Source organism: Pezoporus wallicus, unplaced genomic scaffold (genome assembly GCF_028554395.1).
Source record: "Pezoporus wallicus isolate ANWC-B61680 ecotype Strahan unplaced genomic scaffold, APGP_CSIRO_Pwel_v1 scaffold_2584, whole genome shotgun sequence".
Classification (NCBI taxonomy): domain Eukaryota; kingdom Metazoa; phylum Chordata; class Aves; order Psittaciformes; family Psittacidae; genus Pezoporus; species Pezoporus wallicus.
The window spans coordinates 8,449,227-8,463,290 of record NW_026642851.1 but is presented as its reverse complement, the minus strand read 5'-3'; the positions used below and the strand labels follow the sequence as shown (position 1 = coordinate 8,463,290).

Genomic DNA, 14,064 nt, shown 5'->3' with positions numbered 1-14,064 from the left:
TTTCTGAGCCAAGGCCTATGTTTAGATCTTACCTCTGAATCCTGGTCTTCAGAAAATGCTAAAATAGGTTGCTTCTCCTGAGAACATAGGCTGACAATTCCTTTGCTTTCCTGTGTGTTCTGGAGAGACAAGATTAGAGTTCAGTTGCATAAGACTCATTCTTATTTTCATGATATTCACTATTTTTTAAGAACTCTTCAGCGTTCTTACTTAGGTGCAGTTCAAAAAACCTGCAAGGACAGGAAATTTCTCTCTTTCTTACCATGATAATGGAAAGTGCTTAAGAGAAATAAGTGCTATGTGAGAATCATCCTTGGCGTTATGCTTACTTCTTGTGTCAGTAAAATTTCCTTCTTTTCACTTTTTTGAAGCAGTATCTTAAAAACTTTTTGTTGGTGATGATGGGTTTTGGTTGGGGTTTTTCGTGTGTGTGTAAACTATTAAACTGCCATAATGATTACACTGTTTTCAGTAGTCACTCAAAAAGATAGATTGCAGGGAATTGCAATGCAAAATTCCCCTTTATATTCTGTCAGGAGAGAGCTGAAGATCACTTCCGAGCTCTCTCCATTTGGTTTGATTTTGTGGTGTTTGGTTGTTTTTTTCCCTCCACAGCTGCATATTCCAAATTACTGGTAATAGCAATGGCTGTCTTACAGTTTTTGTCACACTCAAACAACACACTGAATTTTGTCTCTCCTGAACATGAGGCAAGTGCAACCATGCGTTTCATGATCAGAACCAGGCAGCTTATGCCATTTCCTTTTGGTAAATGTGGTTATGGAGGTCAACAGAATGGTTGACTTTTAGGCTACCCAACAGTGTGCAATTAGCAACACCCTGAGATTTCTGGATTTTCTCATCCAGCCTTCTTTTGTGTGACTTGCATTATAGGAGAAGCCAAAGCTAAGTGAACTGGAGAGGTCAGTAAAATGCTATTGTTCAGTCTTGTTCTTTGCTTTTAAGGTAAGTTGATCCCATATGCAGGGACGTCCAGTAATTTTCTGACTTAACCTATACACCCAAGAATAGAAGTGTTTAGTTAATAAAGTCTTAGAAAAAAAATGGTAAGACACCTTTGTATCTGAAAAACAGTGAATCAGTATGCAAACAACTGAATAAAAAACCCCAAACAACTCCAAGTGCATTTTATTTGAAGGATGAAAAGAAGTCTTTCAACTGATCAAAAAACCCTGTCTGTGTCTGCCTTTTGAATACTTCTTCAGGAATAATGCTTTCCATAGTTTGATGCTTGCAGCTCCATAGTGAAAAAATTTTTGTCATGGAAAACTTATTCTCTACTTTTATTAATCTTAATGGCACTGTTGAATTATATTAGTTATCCATTTATTTTGGTGTTCTGGTAAGGACTAGAATCATATGTTTCAGAGGAAAACACAAGAATTCTTTGGATAGTAAGCTGGGCCTCTGTTACAAAATAAGCAATCAGAAATATATTGGGGCAGAAACAGAGCAAATGTTCTGAATTTTTGGGGGACTGTGTTTTGTACTTTGGGCTGAGTTGTAACTCAAGAGCTGGCAAATAGTTCACCAAAAATGACACATAGAATAATAAATAATATAGGCACATGTGCTTGTTGGGGCGTAAATGGTTCTTTCCTTTGAGAAATTGTAGAAATAGACTAGTTAATGAGTAATTCTGTGGTGTAAGTGGGAAAATTATTTTGTTTCTGTTATATCCTACAGAACTGGTCTTAGGAACAGTTCTGAGTGAATAACAAGACTTATTTTTCTGAACAGAAGATGAATAAATGGTATGTTTCTAAAAATCATAAACAATACCCAGTTTCAAACTCTGTTCTGTTCCAGAATGTCCTTTCTCTGACACGCAGGAACTAAAACCTGTATCAGAAGAAGGTCACAGATATCATAATGATGAACATGCAAGTTCATGGATCTCAAAATAACAATACAACAACGTTATACAAGATTTAAATATTATAAAATATAAAAATAGTTTTACATTACATAGTGTAACATTTTCATATATTCATATGGAAAACATTTTGCTTACATGTATGTTTTTATAAAAATATAAGCAAAAATATAATCCATAATTAGTGAATCCAATAATGGTATTTAAATTATATACACTAGATATTGGAAAAAAAACAGATACAATCCACAAGAAACAGCGTATCAAGGAAGAGAACTGTGCAGTTATAAAGAATAAAGCACTGATAGAGAGGATGATTAATCTGAAGCAGCAGCCCTTTCTGGCTCCTGAATGCTTCAAACAGCACTTGGCCTCTTCCTTTCTACTGAAGATACAGTCAGAAACCTTCTCCTAAGGGTAGATAGCTAATCTTTTCCATTTACAGAGTAGTGATAGATAATGTTGCTCTCTGGTACGATGGCTCACTGGTTACTGCTTCAACAGTCAGCAAAACTCATCTATGATCAGATCTTTTGCTGATCTGTGGGTTTCGAGACAAAGGGGTAGCATTTGCTGTTGTGCATGTTCTTCTCATTTTTTTTTTTTTTTTACCTTATAAGTCTTTAAAGAAATTAAATGAAAGTGAGGAAGAATGCTAAGAAGAAAGGTGCCAAAGTGACTCTGTAACCCCACCTGCAGCACTCTCACTGTCCCAATACATGAAACAGGCAGCCTTAAATGTCTAATGCCAGGTCCCGTGCTCCAATCAGACACCTCAAAATTAGAGCTTGTGCTCAGTATCAGCGTAGCAAAGTCCCTTTTGAGAGCTGGATGCTAGACACAGATTTTGAAAATAGTTAAGTTTACACTTATTAAAACTAATGGGAATATTAAATGCATAAAAAGTAAAATGTTTCAGGGCCCAAAATCCATGCCCAAATGTCTCTCTGTTGGTCTACGGGCTAGACCTTTTTTCAGACTTAAATCTTGCTATTTCCACGAAATACCTTTGCTTGTGCATAAAGTCACAGGACTGTTTGCTTGTCCTCCTACACGGAGAAAATAGAAGTGGTCCAGCCTCTGAACTGGTTCTTCTGAGTCTGAGAATAGTAGAGGTCTGCTGAAGAAAACATGACACAGTGGGCATGATGCCCTAGAAAGCAATCTTTAAAATAACTTTAATTACTTCTGAGGGCTTGCATATCTCATCTTTCTCCCTCTTATTTGAAAAGATTTTGATCAGTAAGGTATCTACAATATGCAGTAAAACGAAGCAGTACTGTGATAACACTGACATTTACATAGCTCTTTTCAAAGTACTGGGAAAACTAGTGGCTGAGCTGTGGACAGTGCATGCGGACAGTTAGCTTAAGTTACTCACTGGGCTGAGGAATGAAGTCTTACAGCAAGGTTGAAGAACAAGGTATCGTACAAAATGTGACAGCTGGAGTAACACTCTTTTGCTCTTACTCCTGCTGCTCAAGACTCTCTGGTTTCGAGAGTGAGTAGGGATTTCTTGGTCTGGGGTGGGCAGAGACCGGGAGATAATCAGCATTCTCTTGGGAAAGAGCCAGCACGCATCCTGGTGCCTTGGGTGCCATGTCCCAGCTCCACTTCGTGGCATTCAGTGGTCAGAAAAGTCATCAGGTAGAGCTTCATGGAGCCACAGGGACAACATGAAGTGACCGACTTAAGAGAGATTCTAACAGTATCAGCTAATGAAAAAAAAAGGGGAAAACACTTGCTCAAGTTTGGATGAGAAAACTCTACTTGGCAGAGCTGTAGCTATAGATAATTTACTGTAAGGTCATGTGGGAAGCAGATTTTGATACAATGATAATAAGAATGATAGCTTTTCTTCACTGCTGTTTTCAATCACTAGAAAGGTAGATACAATCTGCCTACTTACGCGCGGAGGGATGCTGCCTGCTTTAAACAGTCTAACTGCTCCCTGTAGTCACTTAAATTACCTTTTAGATATATTAATAGGGCAATTTTGCAATGATATTTGGGAATTGCATTTTGGTTTGCACGTGTAATGGATGAATTAGCAGCAGCCAAGAAGAAGCAGTTTCACCTCTGATTCCTTAATTTATTCCCCGGAAAAAAAGACGCTGCTCTGAACAATTGTTTTAGGAATTAGCCTTTCATGTTGGCTAGAAGAAGAAAGGAGAAAAGCCGCCCGGTTGTACACGGTGGCCCGCAGGTCGCCGTAGCGAGGAGGTAGCAAGGTTGGCACAGCGGCGTAACACAGGACTGGCGTGGTGGAAAAAGCAGTAGGAGGGAGTCTCTGTGGCGCAATCGGTTAGCGCGTTCGGCTGTTAACCGAAAGGTTGGTGGTTCGAGCCCACCCAGGGACGGGTTTGCCTTTTGGCTCGCCGTCTTTCTGTGCGTGCTCGCCGGGGAGGATGTGAGATTAGCGCTGGCGGCCGTGCCGGCGCCGCGAGTTTCTGGCAGGGGGGCCCCCGCTGGGGAGCCCAGCAAGGCGCGGCGGCAGCGCTGCCAGCGGAGGAGGCCGGTCCCGCCGCCTTGAGTCCTGGTAGTTAACAGCCGTGCTGCAGCGGCCACGCGAGCCTACGGGTCGAGAGGGTCCCGGCTGGCACGGCGTGGGGTTATATGGCCCTGCCTCCTGGGAGGAAAGTGTAGACCCCCCCAGCCCATTTCACGCTGGTGGGGGCTCTCTGAGCGCCACTCTTCTGACGGGTGGGCAGAGGCGAGAGCCTCCGGGAGTTTCTTCACCCTGAGGTCCCGCCGTGGAAGGTGCAAAGGAAAATACCATATTTGAGCTGCATAATAATCGTTAATGACGGCGCCGCGCGATAACAGGGTTTGCTCCAGGAGACACTGCGTTCGCGGCACTCCAGCACACGAGCTACCGCCATCGGATAACGTGAGCTGGAGGTTCTGCTCGGGGGGTAAACGCCGTCAGCAAGAATGATTATCGTTATAACCGCTGTTGTGTGGGGCTGTCGCCGCTGCCGTCCCTGGTCGTCACACACAACCTTTCGTCTCTCCGCGATGGACGACGGCAGCGGCGCGGCTCCAGCCTCCGTCCCGGCGGGAAGCAGACCCCTGGGGCCCGGCGGGCGGGTGCGCTACCCTTGGAGCCGCCGCCGGTCCCGCTCCCGCCGGTAGCTCGAGGCCCGTTTCCTGCTGGCAGCAGCACTGCCTCTCCGGCCCGCCCTGTCCGCACGAAGCCTCTTTGCATAAATGAATGTTAAAAGCAATTACGTTGGGAGCTTCGCCTAAACGTATCAATTAGAAGTTGGCACCTTCGCCGTATCCGAGCCCGTGAGCTGATTATAACGAGCGTTCCGGCCGCTTGAAATCCGGTTGCCTTCCAGACCAGCTCCTGACAGCTCTGCGAGGGTCTATTTACAGTTTATAGAGAGCAGGATTCGTATTAAAAATGCCCCCTTCCCCGGTGAAATTGTATTTCACTGATCTTTCTTTTCAACTCGCCTGTTTTGAATAAAGGATATAGCCCTCTTAAAGGTCAGGCTGATGACAGGACATGGCCCTCGCTAGCTAAGATACCGAAGAAAAGACATGGATTCAGACACACCGAGGAACCTTGAATTTTTTGAAAGTAATAAACCCTAAATGGTCGGTGTGCTGGATCTGCAGCTGTTGGCTGGCATAGTTTTTTCTCTCTTTTTTTTTTTTTCCCCATCACCCGCATCTTTTCATTTTTTTCATTAAAAACTGTAAAACCTGGCAGCTGTGTTCTCAGCACGGGATAGGTGCAGCTCGCTGCGGGACCCACCTGCTGACCTCAGCAACGCCTCACCCACAGATGTTCCCCAGTGACAGGTACAATTTTATTTTAACTCGAGTCATTCAGATAAACCTCCTTCTCTCCGTTCCCGTGGTGTTGGCAGCGGAAGGATGGATCCAGCTCAGGAGCCAGCGAAGCCTGGCGACGGACAGGGTTTTCAAACCTGAGTTTGTCTACGCTGGGGTTGCCTGTCACCGGGCGGTCACCGAGAGCTCTCAGGAATCACAACAGCTAAGTGATCACGGCAGTGTAAAGAAGCAGTGGCTGGAAAGGAGGTAATTTAGGAGCTAAAATTCACCGAAGTGATACTTCAGGAGGAAGGTTCTGCTCCCAGGCAGCAAGTCCTGCTTTCTCTAGCTGGTCATACATGGGTTTTACAGAGGTGATTCTTGCTGACCAGGAGGTCTCTTAACTCTCCTTCCAGGTGTTGCACGTCGGTGTGCAAATGCACCCATCAAACCGCTTAAAACAGATGCGGGGTGTGAGCACTCACTACGCGTTCCCTAGATGCGGGTACAGTAGGAGGCTCTTCAAACGCGCATCGTGGGTTCGGTAACACACAGCAGCGTTGGGGCGGTGCTTAAGAAAATCATTTTGTGCAAGTGGAAAGTGCTTCATCGCTTCTGCTCACCAACTAATTACAATGAAGGTTGTGGAAAACGGGACACCTGGTCCATTTACTTCTATTTTTTTTGGGGGGGGGAGGGAGGGGGATAGGGACTCGATGCTTTCTTCTTATGAAGTAATATTTTTTTAGAGGTCAGTGAAGCTCTCAGTTCTCAGCCATGAAAAAAAAAACAAACCCTCACAGCTGTGCAATGTAGCCAGAGAAACCATCCGATTCTTAGCTTAATCCATTTGTCTATACGCGGTTTGGGACAAACGCTCTTCTAAGTGCAGTGAGGGACTGCATCACCTGATACTTTTAGGAAAAGCCCTGACATATTCAGAGTGACCTGTTAACAAATACCGAGTTAAACCCCAGCCTTAATATTTCAAACCAATATCCCAGCCAGATTCTAGCGCGGTTGGGCAAGAGCGGACGTCGACATACCCGAAGAAGCCCCGAGCCGCAGAAGACACCCTGCACTGCCCGTTCGCCTGGGTGAACAGAACCACCCGCAACCCGCCGCGGCTCTTTGTTCGCGGGGACGCGGGGCCGGGGGTGCAGCCCTGCCGCGGTTCCCCCCGCGGGCAGCGCCCGGGGGCTCCGCTTCTCGGCGAGGGGTAGGGGTGGGAGCCCTACCGCCGCGGGCCGCCCGCCTGCCACTGCCCGGCGGATGGAGGCCGGTGGGAGCCCGGCGCTGCCCGTGGGTGCGGGGCACCCCTCGGCCGCCGCGTCCAGCGCGGCCGTGGGGGAGGGGAGGGCGCGGCTGCCAGCACTGCTGCCGGCCCGGGCCGCGCCGGCCTCCGCCTTCGCTCCGGGACACACACACACACACACACACACACACACACACACACACACACGGTGGGACAAAAGAACGCTGCCCCAGCCACAGGAACCCCGGTGGAGGGCCCGGCTCTGCGTAGAACCTCGGGGATACGCTCCGCTCCCTCCCCTCCCTGGACCTTCCAGCTGCCTCCCGCCACCGGGCGAGGCGGAGACGGAGCCGGGATCCCCCCCCCCCCCCCCCCGCTGCTGCCGCCGCCACCCCCTGGTCCTCTCGATGCTGCCGCTGTCCGCTCCACCCCGCAGCTGCTCAGCGGCTGCCCCGGAGGGCTCGGCGGGGCCTCGCGCGGAATCCAGGTGCGGGGAGCGGGCCCCCGCGGAACCGCCGGGCTCCGGGCGCTGCCCCAGGGCCGGGATCTGCCGGGAGTGTCCCGCCGCGGGGGCCGTGCTCTGCCCCCGGCTGCGGAGCATCCTCGCCCGGCTGCGCGCGGCTGCGAGTGTCGGTACGGAGGAGGCATGCGGCCGAACCGGCTTCCAGAGGGCTGCGGCGGTGTCCGGGATGGAAACGGGGCGGCCGTTGATCAGCCCTCTTTGAAGTTTGGCCAATATTTAGTAACTTGGGAGGCTGATAGATGAGGGATAAAATAGCCACAGCCCTAGGGAGGTCGGGGACTCGGAATATTTGAAACGTGGAAAACTGTAGAGCTCGCAGAAAGGGTGCAGAAAACAGCCATCTTGAATATTTTAATCTCTGGCAAGTGTTTCTTTGGAACAAAATGGATGTTGAAGGGAAACAGCATAGTTAACATTACTGTAGCCTTCCATTTCTAACACCATCCCTCTCGCAGAATTCAGCTGGCACGAAGCAACGAAACTGGAAGGAATGCCGCAGCCTTTCCTCTACATACAATGGCAATAAATAATCATCATCTGAATACTGTGGTCTGGAAATTTAGTACCTCTCTAAGCGATGGTGTGTTTTGTTGGGTTTTTTACCCACGATTTATATTGATTTGTTTGCATCGATATCGCTCACATGTAATGCTGCAAGCCTCCCCACACCCCCCCCTTTAATGTTCATGTAACATAAACAATTGCTGTGTGTTCACCCAGAACACATGTGTAAGGATTTTTTTTAGTTTTAATGATATTGCACGTTGTTACCATCACCAAAGCCAAAGGAGATATTCTACAGCTTACCCTGGAAATGGGACCAGGCCCCTGGGTTCGGAGTTTGTTGTGTATTCATGATATGAATCAATTATTCTAAGGATTCATTGTTTGCCCATAAAAATCAGTCTAGGCTGAGATTAGGCTTAGAAGGTCCCCAGGTTTTTTTCCACTTTTACTAAAATAGATTAACATCTGTCTTTATTTTTTCTTCCCCCCCCTCAATTGATGGTGAAAGCAAATACAAGATGCTGATTTCTGAAAGGTTTTTGTTTTCCTATAACTGCAAAATAGCTATCCTTTGTTTTACTAAGACTTATAAGGCTATTAATGCTGGTTAGGCCTTCCCAAAATTTAAAAATAAAATACCTTTTTTTTTTTTTAAGAAAAAAAGGAACAACCGACTGAAGGGGGGGGGTGGTGATGTGGTGAGCGCAGAGACAATAAGTCAGTGGTTCAGCTACACAGGCTCGGAAAAGCGCCTTCCCTGGAATTATTTATTTATTTGTTTCCCCGTTGCTGTTTGAATACTTTGGACTCAGTCCTTCACAGATAAGCTTCAGTGGAAACAACACACTTTAAAAAAGCCAAAGACAGCTAATAAAAGTAATGTAGCAATGGCTGGAGAGGATTGCCTGAAGATGAAAGAATAGGATTGCAAGGCAGAACTGCTTCATTTTATTCACTTACTGATTTCTTTAATGACAATTTCTAATCCTAATTGCTAAGGGCAAGGTTTCTACTAAGAACTGCATTGTTCTCATTAAAGATTCTAATTCTTTTCAAGGAAATGTTGAGGCACTGCATATGCAGTTCTTGATTATTTCAGTACCTCGCTACAGCTTTACTTTCAGTATCTGAACACTTTTGCATTATTTTCTCAGTGCCATACTTTCCCCCGTGGACTGACATGTTAAAATATATTTAACATCTGTTTTATAGGCATCCTGATGTTTGTACAGCATTTCCTGAGACTATGTGGATCAAAAGGCACTGTGAAGTCAAGTAGCATCCTAGTAGTTTTTTATAATTTGAGCATGTAGGAATCTCAAAAGAATAATGAGAGTGAAAAGCGGAGTGAGCAAAATCACTAAAATGCAAATGACAAGCTCCATCAAAGCCTAAAATCACAAACTTGTATTTGTGAGAAAATAAAAGCAATGCATAGACTAGAAACAACCTGGAAAAAGAGGCACTGGCTTTGTAATAGGCAGGTCTTACTCTAAAACTGAAAGCAACACTTGGCTCAAATTGTTCATGTTATGTAAGAAACAGGAAGGTCTCAGCTAGATTGAATAATACTGGGAATTTGGGGGCTGTTGTAGGGCCCAGAGAGGAAAGCCATATCAAATTTGTTCAAGCTTAAGGAACTGCATTTAAATGTCATGAAACTGTGATTTATGTGGGAACGGTATGTAGGGTTCCAGGGAGGAAACAGGGTGCAATGAAGTACTAAGGAGATCTACCTCTGTATTTTGTCCATCAAATGTGAAAGTCAAAGAAATATTGTAGAAATAAATGAAAGAAATGAATTTAACTTGACCTACTTGCCAAATGAGATAAGTTTAAAAATGTCTTTATAATGATTACTGAAAATACATATTTTCCCCGAAAGAAGCATATTCACAGGAAGTGAAAAACAGTATAAGATTTTTTTTTTGCTGAAAAAGAATAAAGCTTATATTAGGTTAATTTGCCCATCTTTTACATGAGATAGGCTCAGATATTTTTTCTGTTAAGTATTATATTCCTTTATCTTCATCATAACTTTGGTGACAAAACCCGAGAGCTAGATTGTACCTGAGTAGGTTAACAGGCAGCAAAAATGGTGAGAATGCTTCTACCCACACCTTTCAGAAGGGTAAGGAGTACCTGGGAACTTCCAAATAACTGAGTCCAAAGGGACTGGTGATTTTATATTTTACTCTGAATGGACAGGATATTCTGGTTATTTTGCTTTCTTGTTGGGTCATTCCACAGCAGGCTCTGCAAACAACTATTAAGCATGTATTACAGTAGTGCATGTATTGGTAAGGAATAATTGGTTTAAGAAGCTGAGTGCTGTTTGTAAATATATCTGTATAAAAGTCAGTTAAATCCGTTGTGCTGTTTAAAAGGTGATTGTGAAGTGGTGCAGTAAAGTGGCAGAACTGGAGAGATCAGGTTTGGTCTTCTTTTCTTTTTACAGATTCTCTCCAAACATGTCTGGGTTTCTCAGACAGATCACTTCTGTAAATATTTCTTACAGCTTGATTGAGAATGGGGAGTGACAAGAAGCTGCTATTCAAAATTCAGATCTTCAGTTTTATTTGAGGACATACTTCATCTGACATTCTATTTTTCTTGGATGATACAAATATTCTGAAACCCAGAAATTATCTTTGCAGATACTCGATATAATTTGCTTACCTCAGCAGAGGAAAAGTGATACAGAAAAGGTCTGTGCCACTACACATGCTGTGCTTGGTACTGTTGGGCCTCACAAGGTTGCTTGCTCTGAGGTACTTCCAGTATAAATGAGAGATAAAACTTGTAATTAATGATGTGTAATAATGAGTTTAGACAAATATTTGCAAAAATGTTTTATTCATTTGCCTTTAGTGTTTAGGAATGAAGTCTGGGCTCGACCAGGTCTAAGTTAAAATTAATAAAGGAAAAAAAAGAGCACTTTTCCTCTTTTGCTTTCATTTGAGCAGGTCTCCTCAAACAGAAGGTGGGGCTTCCCCAGAGCCATCAGGAGTCGGAGCAGCTGTGACTGTCCTTGACTTCTCTAGTATGAATAGTTTGTTCCCAGTTTGTAAGTTATTCCGTTATGTTGTTCAGAGCTTAAGAAACAAAGATCTTCTGTGTGCCTATCCTAAGTATTCCTTTTTTTCAGTCTTAAGATGCGGGGATTGCTTTTACTGCTGTCACACACTTCTAAAATCACAGATAGGCTGACTCGAAAGGTAATAATTTGGAGTTTATTGTGGAAGGAAGATAAGATTAGCTGCAGTAAAGATTTATTATTAGAAAATGAATAGCCTCATTTTCAAGATATAAGAGACTTGTACAAATTACCTGCTGGATGGCTTTTTAGTTTCCAGTTCACATTAGTGCTGAAAGAGCTGTTTGGGGCCTATTACCCAACTTCTGGAAAGTTTTCTTGTAGTGGAAAAAATTGAAAGGGATTTGGAAATGAGGACTCATCTGGCTAGTAGGTGTTCATAAAAATCCTAATGACTTCAGCAGCCCCAGGCTGTTGGGGCTGGGCTTGGATGGAAACTACTGGACTGGCTTACTGGCGGATCTCCTCCACATATGTGTGGTGGTGATAAGGGGAGGGCTTCAAGCAGGCTTTGAAATCTATGAGTCTATCTGTGGCTGGGCTAACACTGCTGCTTTTAAAAATGATTCTGTATTGTAAATTGCATGGGGAAAAAAAAAAAAAGTAGCTTTAATGCATAGGACAAGGAGCTTGTGCATGAAACTCTGGGTTTTCCTACAAAGGCACTTTACAATTTTATACATGACATTTTCCTGATATGTACTCTTTATGTAGAGAGTGTATTCCTCTGAACCAAAGATGTTTAAATTTAGTTTGTGTTGCTTTGGAGGGCTTTTTAAAATAAATCCCAATGTATCTGACTTAAAACAGTGATGTTGCTATATACGGAAAGCTGCTTTGGAGCATTTCTATAGGCTTTTACATACTTAAGTAATTTTACTGTTACTCAGACATCTGTGTGCTTTTAACTCAAAGGCAATACTCTTGATCTCAGGTGTAGCTCAACTGTGGTGGTAATATGCAAGGGAGAAATCTAATTTATGGTCAGTTTGACAGGTGGCTTGGGAAGTGGAATGATACAAAAATAGTATTAATTAAAACCACACACCCACACACCCACCCCCCCCTCCCTTCATAATCAGTCCTAGACCGGTTTATGGGATATACTCAGCACATGATACCACAGTCAGGCCAACGGGTGCTGTTGGTAATTGGAGATTATCTCTGGAATCCATGCTGATTTTCACTGACCATATTTAAATCTGTTTCTTTGTAAGACAATGTAAGGGATGTTGTCTTAGTTTCATGGGGCTGCATGGGCTGGCCCTGAAGGTGAGGAGTGATGCTCCCACTAGGAAAAAAAGGTCTATTTCAGAAAAACTTAGCAGATTGCCATTTTCCCCAGTAAAAATGCTGTTGTTGCTCAGCCACGAGGTTATGGTATAGTATAGTCTCTGGGGTATTCTACCAACATACTGAAATCCCAACACTGAAGCTGAGTGCCAGTGAGCAGTTATGAAGCTGTATTTGTCCTGAGAAGACCTGCAAAGTGAGCTGCTGCGGCACAAAGCTGCTATGATGAGGCCATCGAAGCAGGACATTCTTTGTTACCCTGACCTTTTGGGAGGTACAGGGCCAATGAACATGCCACCATATGACTTTTTCTTTTACTGTTATTGGTTATGTGTTAAGTCCTATTACTTTTCCCTCTGACTTTGCTAGGATTCCTCTTGACAGACAAGCAGGTTTTGGCTGTGCCATTACTAATCCTCAGAGGAACAACAGATTTTTTCAACAATATAGTTGTCACTTAAACATCCACAAGGGACTATTTCCAGGGTTTGGTAGTTTGGATACTTTGCTGATTACTAATTCAAAGTGTTCTCCTCGGTCTTTCTGGAGTATGGATCTAGGTGTCAGTTTAGAGGTCCTCCAGAGTCTTGAAAGGCATACACAGCAACGTGACAGGGTAAGTAGAGGTCAGCAGGCAGCAGCTGGGGGTGTGGGGCTGCCCTGGCTCTCCTGGAGCCTCAGAGCAGCTGTCCAAGCTCCAGCTTCTCCAGCCCCAGGCAGTTGCAGCTCTCAAAGACAAAACCTGTCCAGCGTGGAGCCCTCAGTGCCCTGCATTGAGGAGTCCAAAGAAGAAAGAAACTCACTTGGTTTTGTGGGGCTGGGTCAATCAGCACCACATTCAGGCCATTCACTGTGGGCATATGAACACAAATCCCTCTCTCCTCTCTGTGAGCCTGTCTTCTTCTTCTGCTGTGTGTTTGGAGCAGTTTTTCTGCAAGTGCTGCAGGCATCTGTCCATCCACCCATCAATCTATCCATTCATCCATCCATCTCCACTGCTTCTGCAGCCAGCCACACTGCTGGCTTAGCTCCTCTGGAGCAGTAGTTGCTATCAGGCAGCGACACGAGCGCTGTCTGTGCAAGATGAATTTTCTCACTCATTTTCTCTCTCCTTCTCTCTCCATTTCCCCTTGGTCTTTCTGCTGGCTTTTTTTCTTCTGAAATCCCTCACCCCCTTTGGTTATCCTCCCTCCCCATTTCTCTCCCTCCCCCTCCACTTTTCCTTTCTTTCATTTTTCTCATTTCTTGTATTCTCCCTTCACTTATTTTTCTATTATCTTTCCTGTCCTCCTCTGCATTCTTTCAATCCCAGCAGGGCTCGCGCATACAAATTGACCCCCTCCCAGCCAGTAATGTGATCGAAGCTCTTTGTGGCTCCTACTATCTCTATGGTAACTATCAGGGGGGTCTCGAGAGTGGTGGTAGACCCAATGCACTGGCCCATGTACTGTTGTTCTTGCCAGCATTACGTGCTTACCACATGGGCCTGGCTGCTCATTTACAATTACTTCTTATTTAAAAAAAAAATACCAATACCCTAAAGTGCTTAAACAGGGGAAACAGACTGCATGCTTGAGCACAAATAGGAGTTGGGTTCTCAGGGTTTTGGAAAACGGTTTCTGTGTTCAGAGCTGCCTTACTTGGCAGACCCGTTGTTGTTTTCTCATCGTTGTGGAGTGGCATGTTGGCTGTTTCATGTACTCTGG

The 14,064-nt window shown here is 44.7% G+C and overlaps 1 non-coding gene across 1 annotated transcript; it reads left to right on the top strand.

Annotated features, from left to right (window-relative positions):
* The first annotated feature begins 4,183 nt into the window (after window positions 1–4,183).
* TRNAN-GUU (transfer RNA asparagine (anticodon GUU)) lies at window positions 4,184–4,257 on the top strand. Its single transcript has one exon. It is a non-coding gene; the product is annotated as a tRNA-Asn (tRNA).
* The last annotated feature ends 9,807 nt before the right edge of the window (window positions 4,258–14,064 follow it).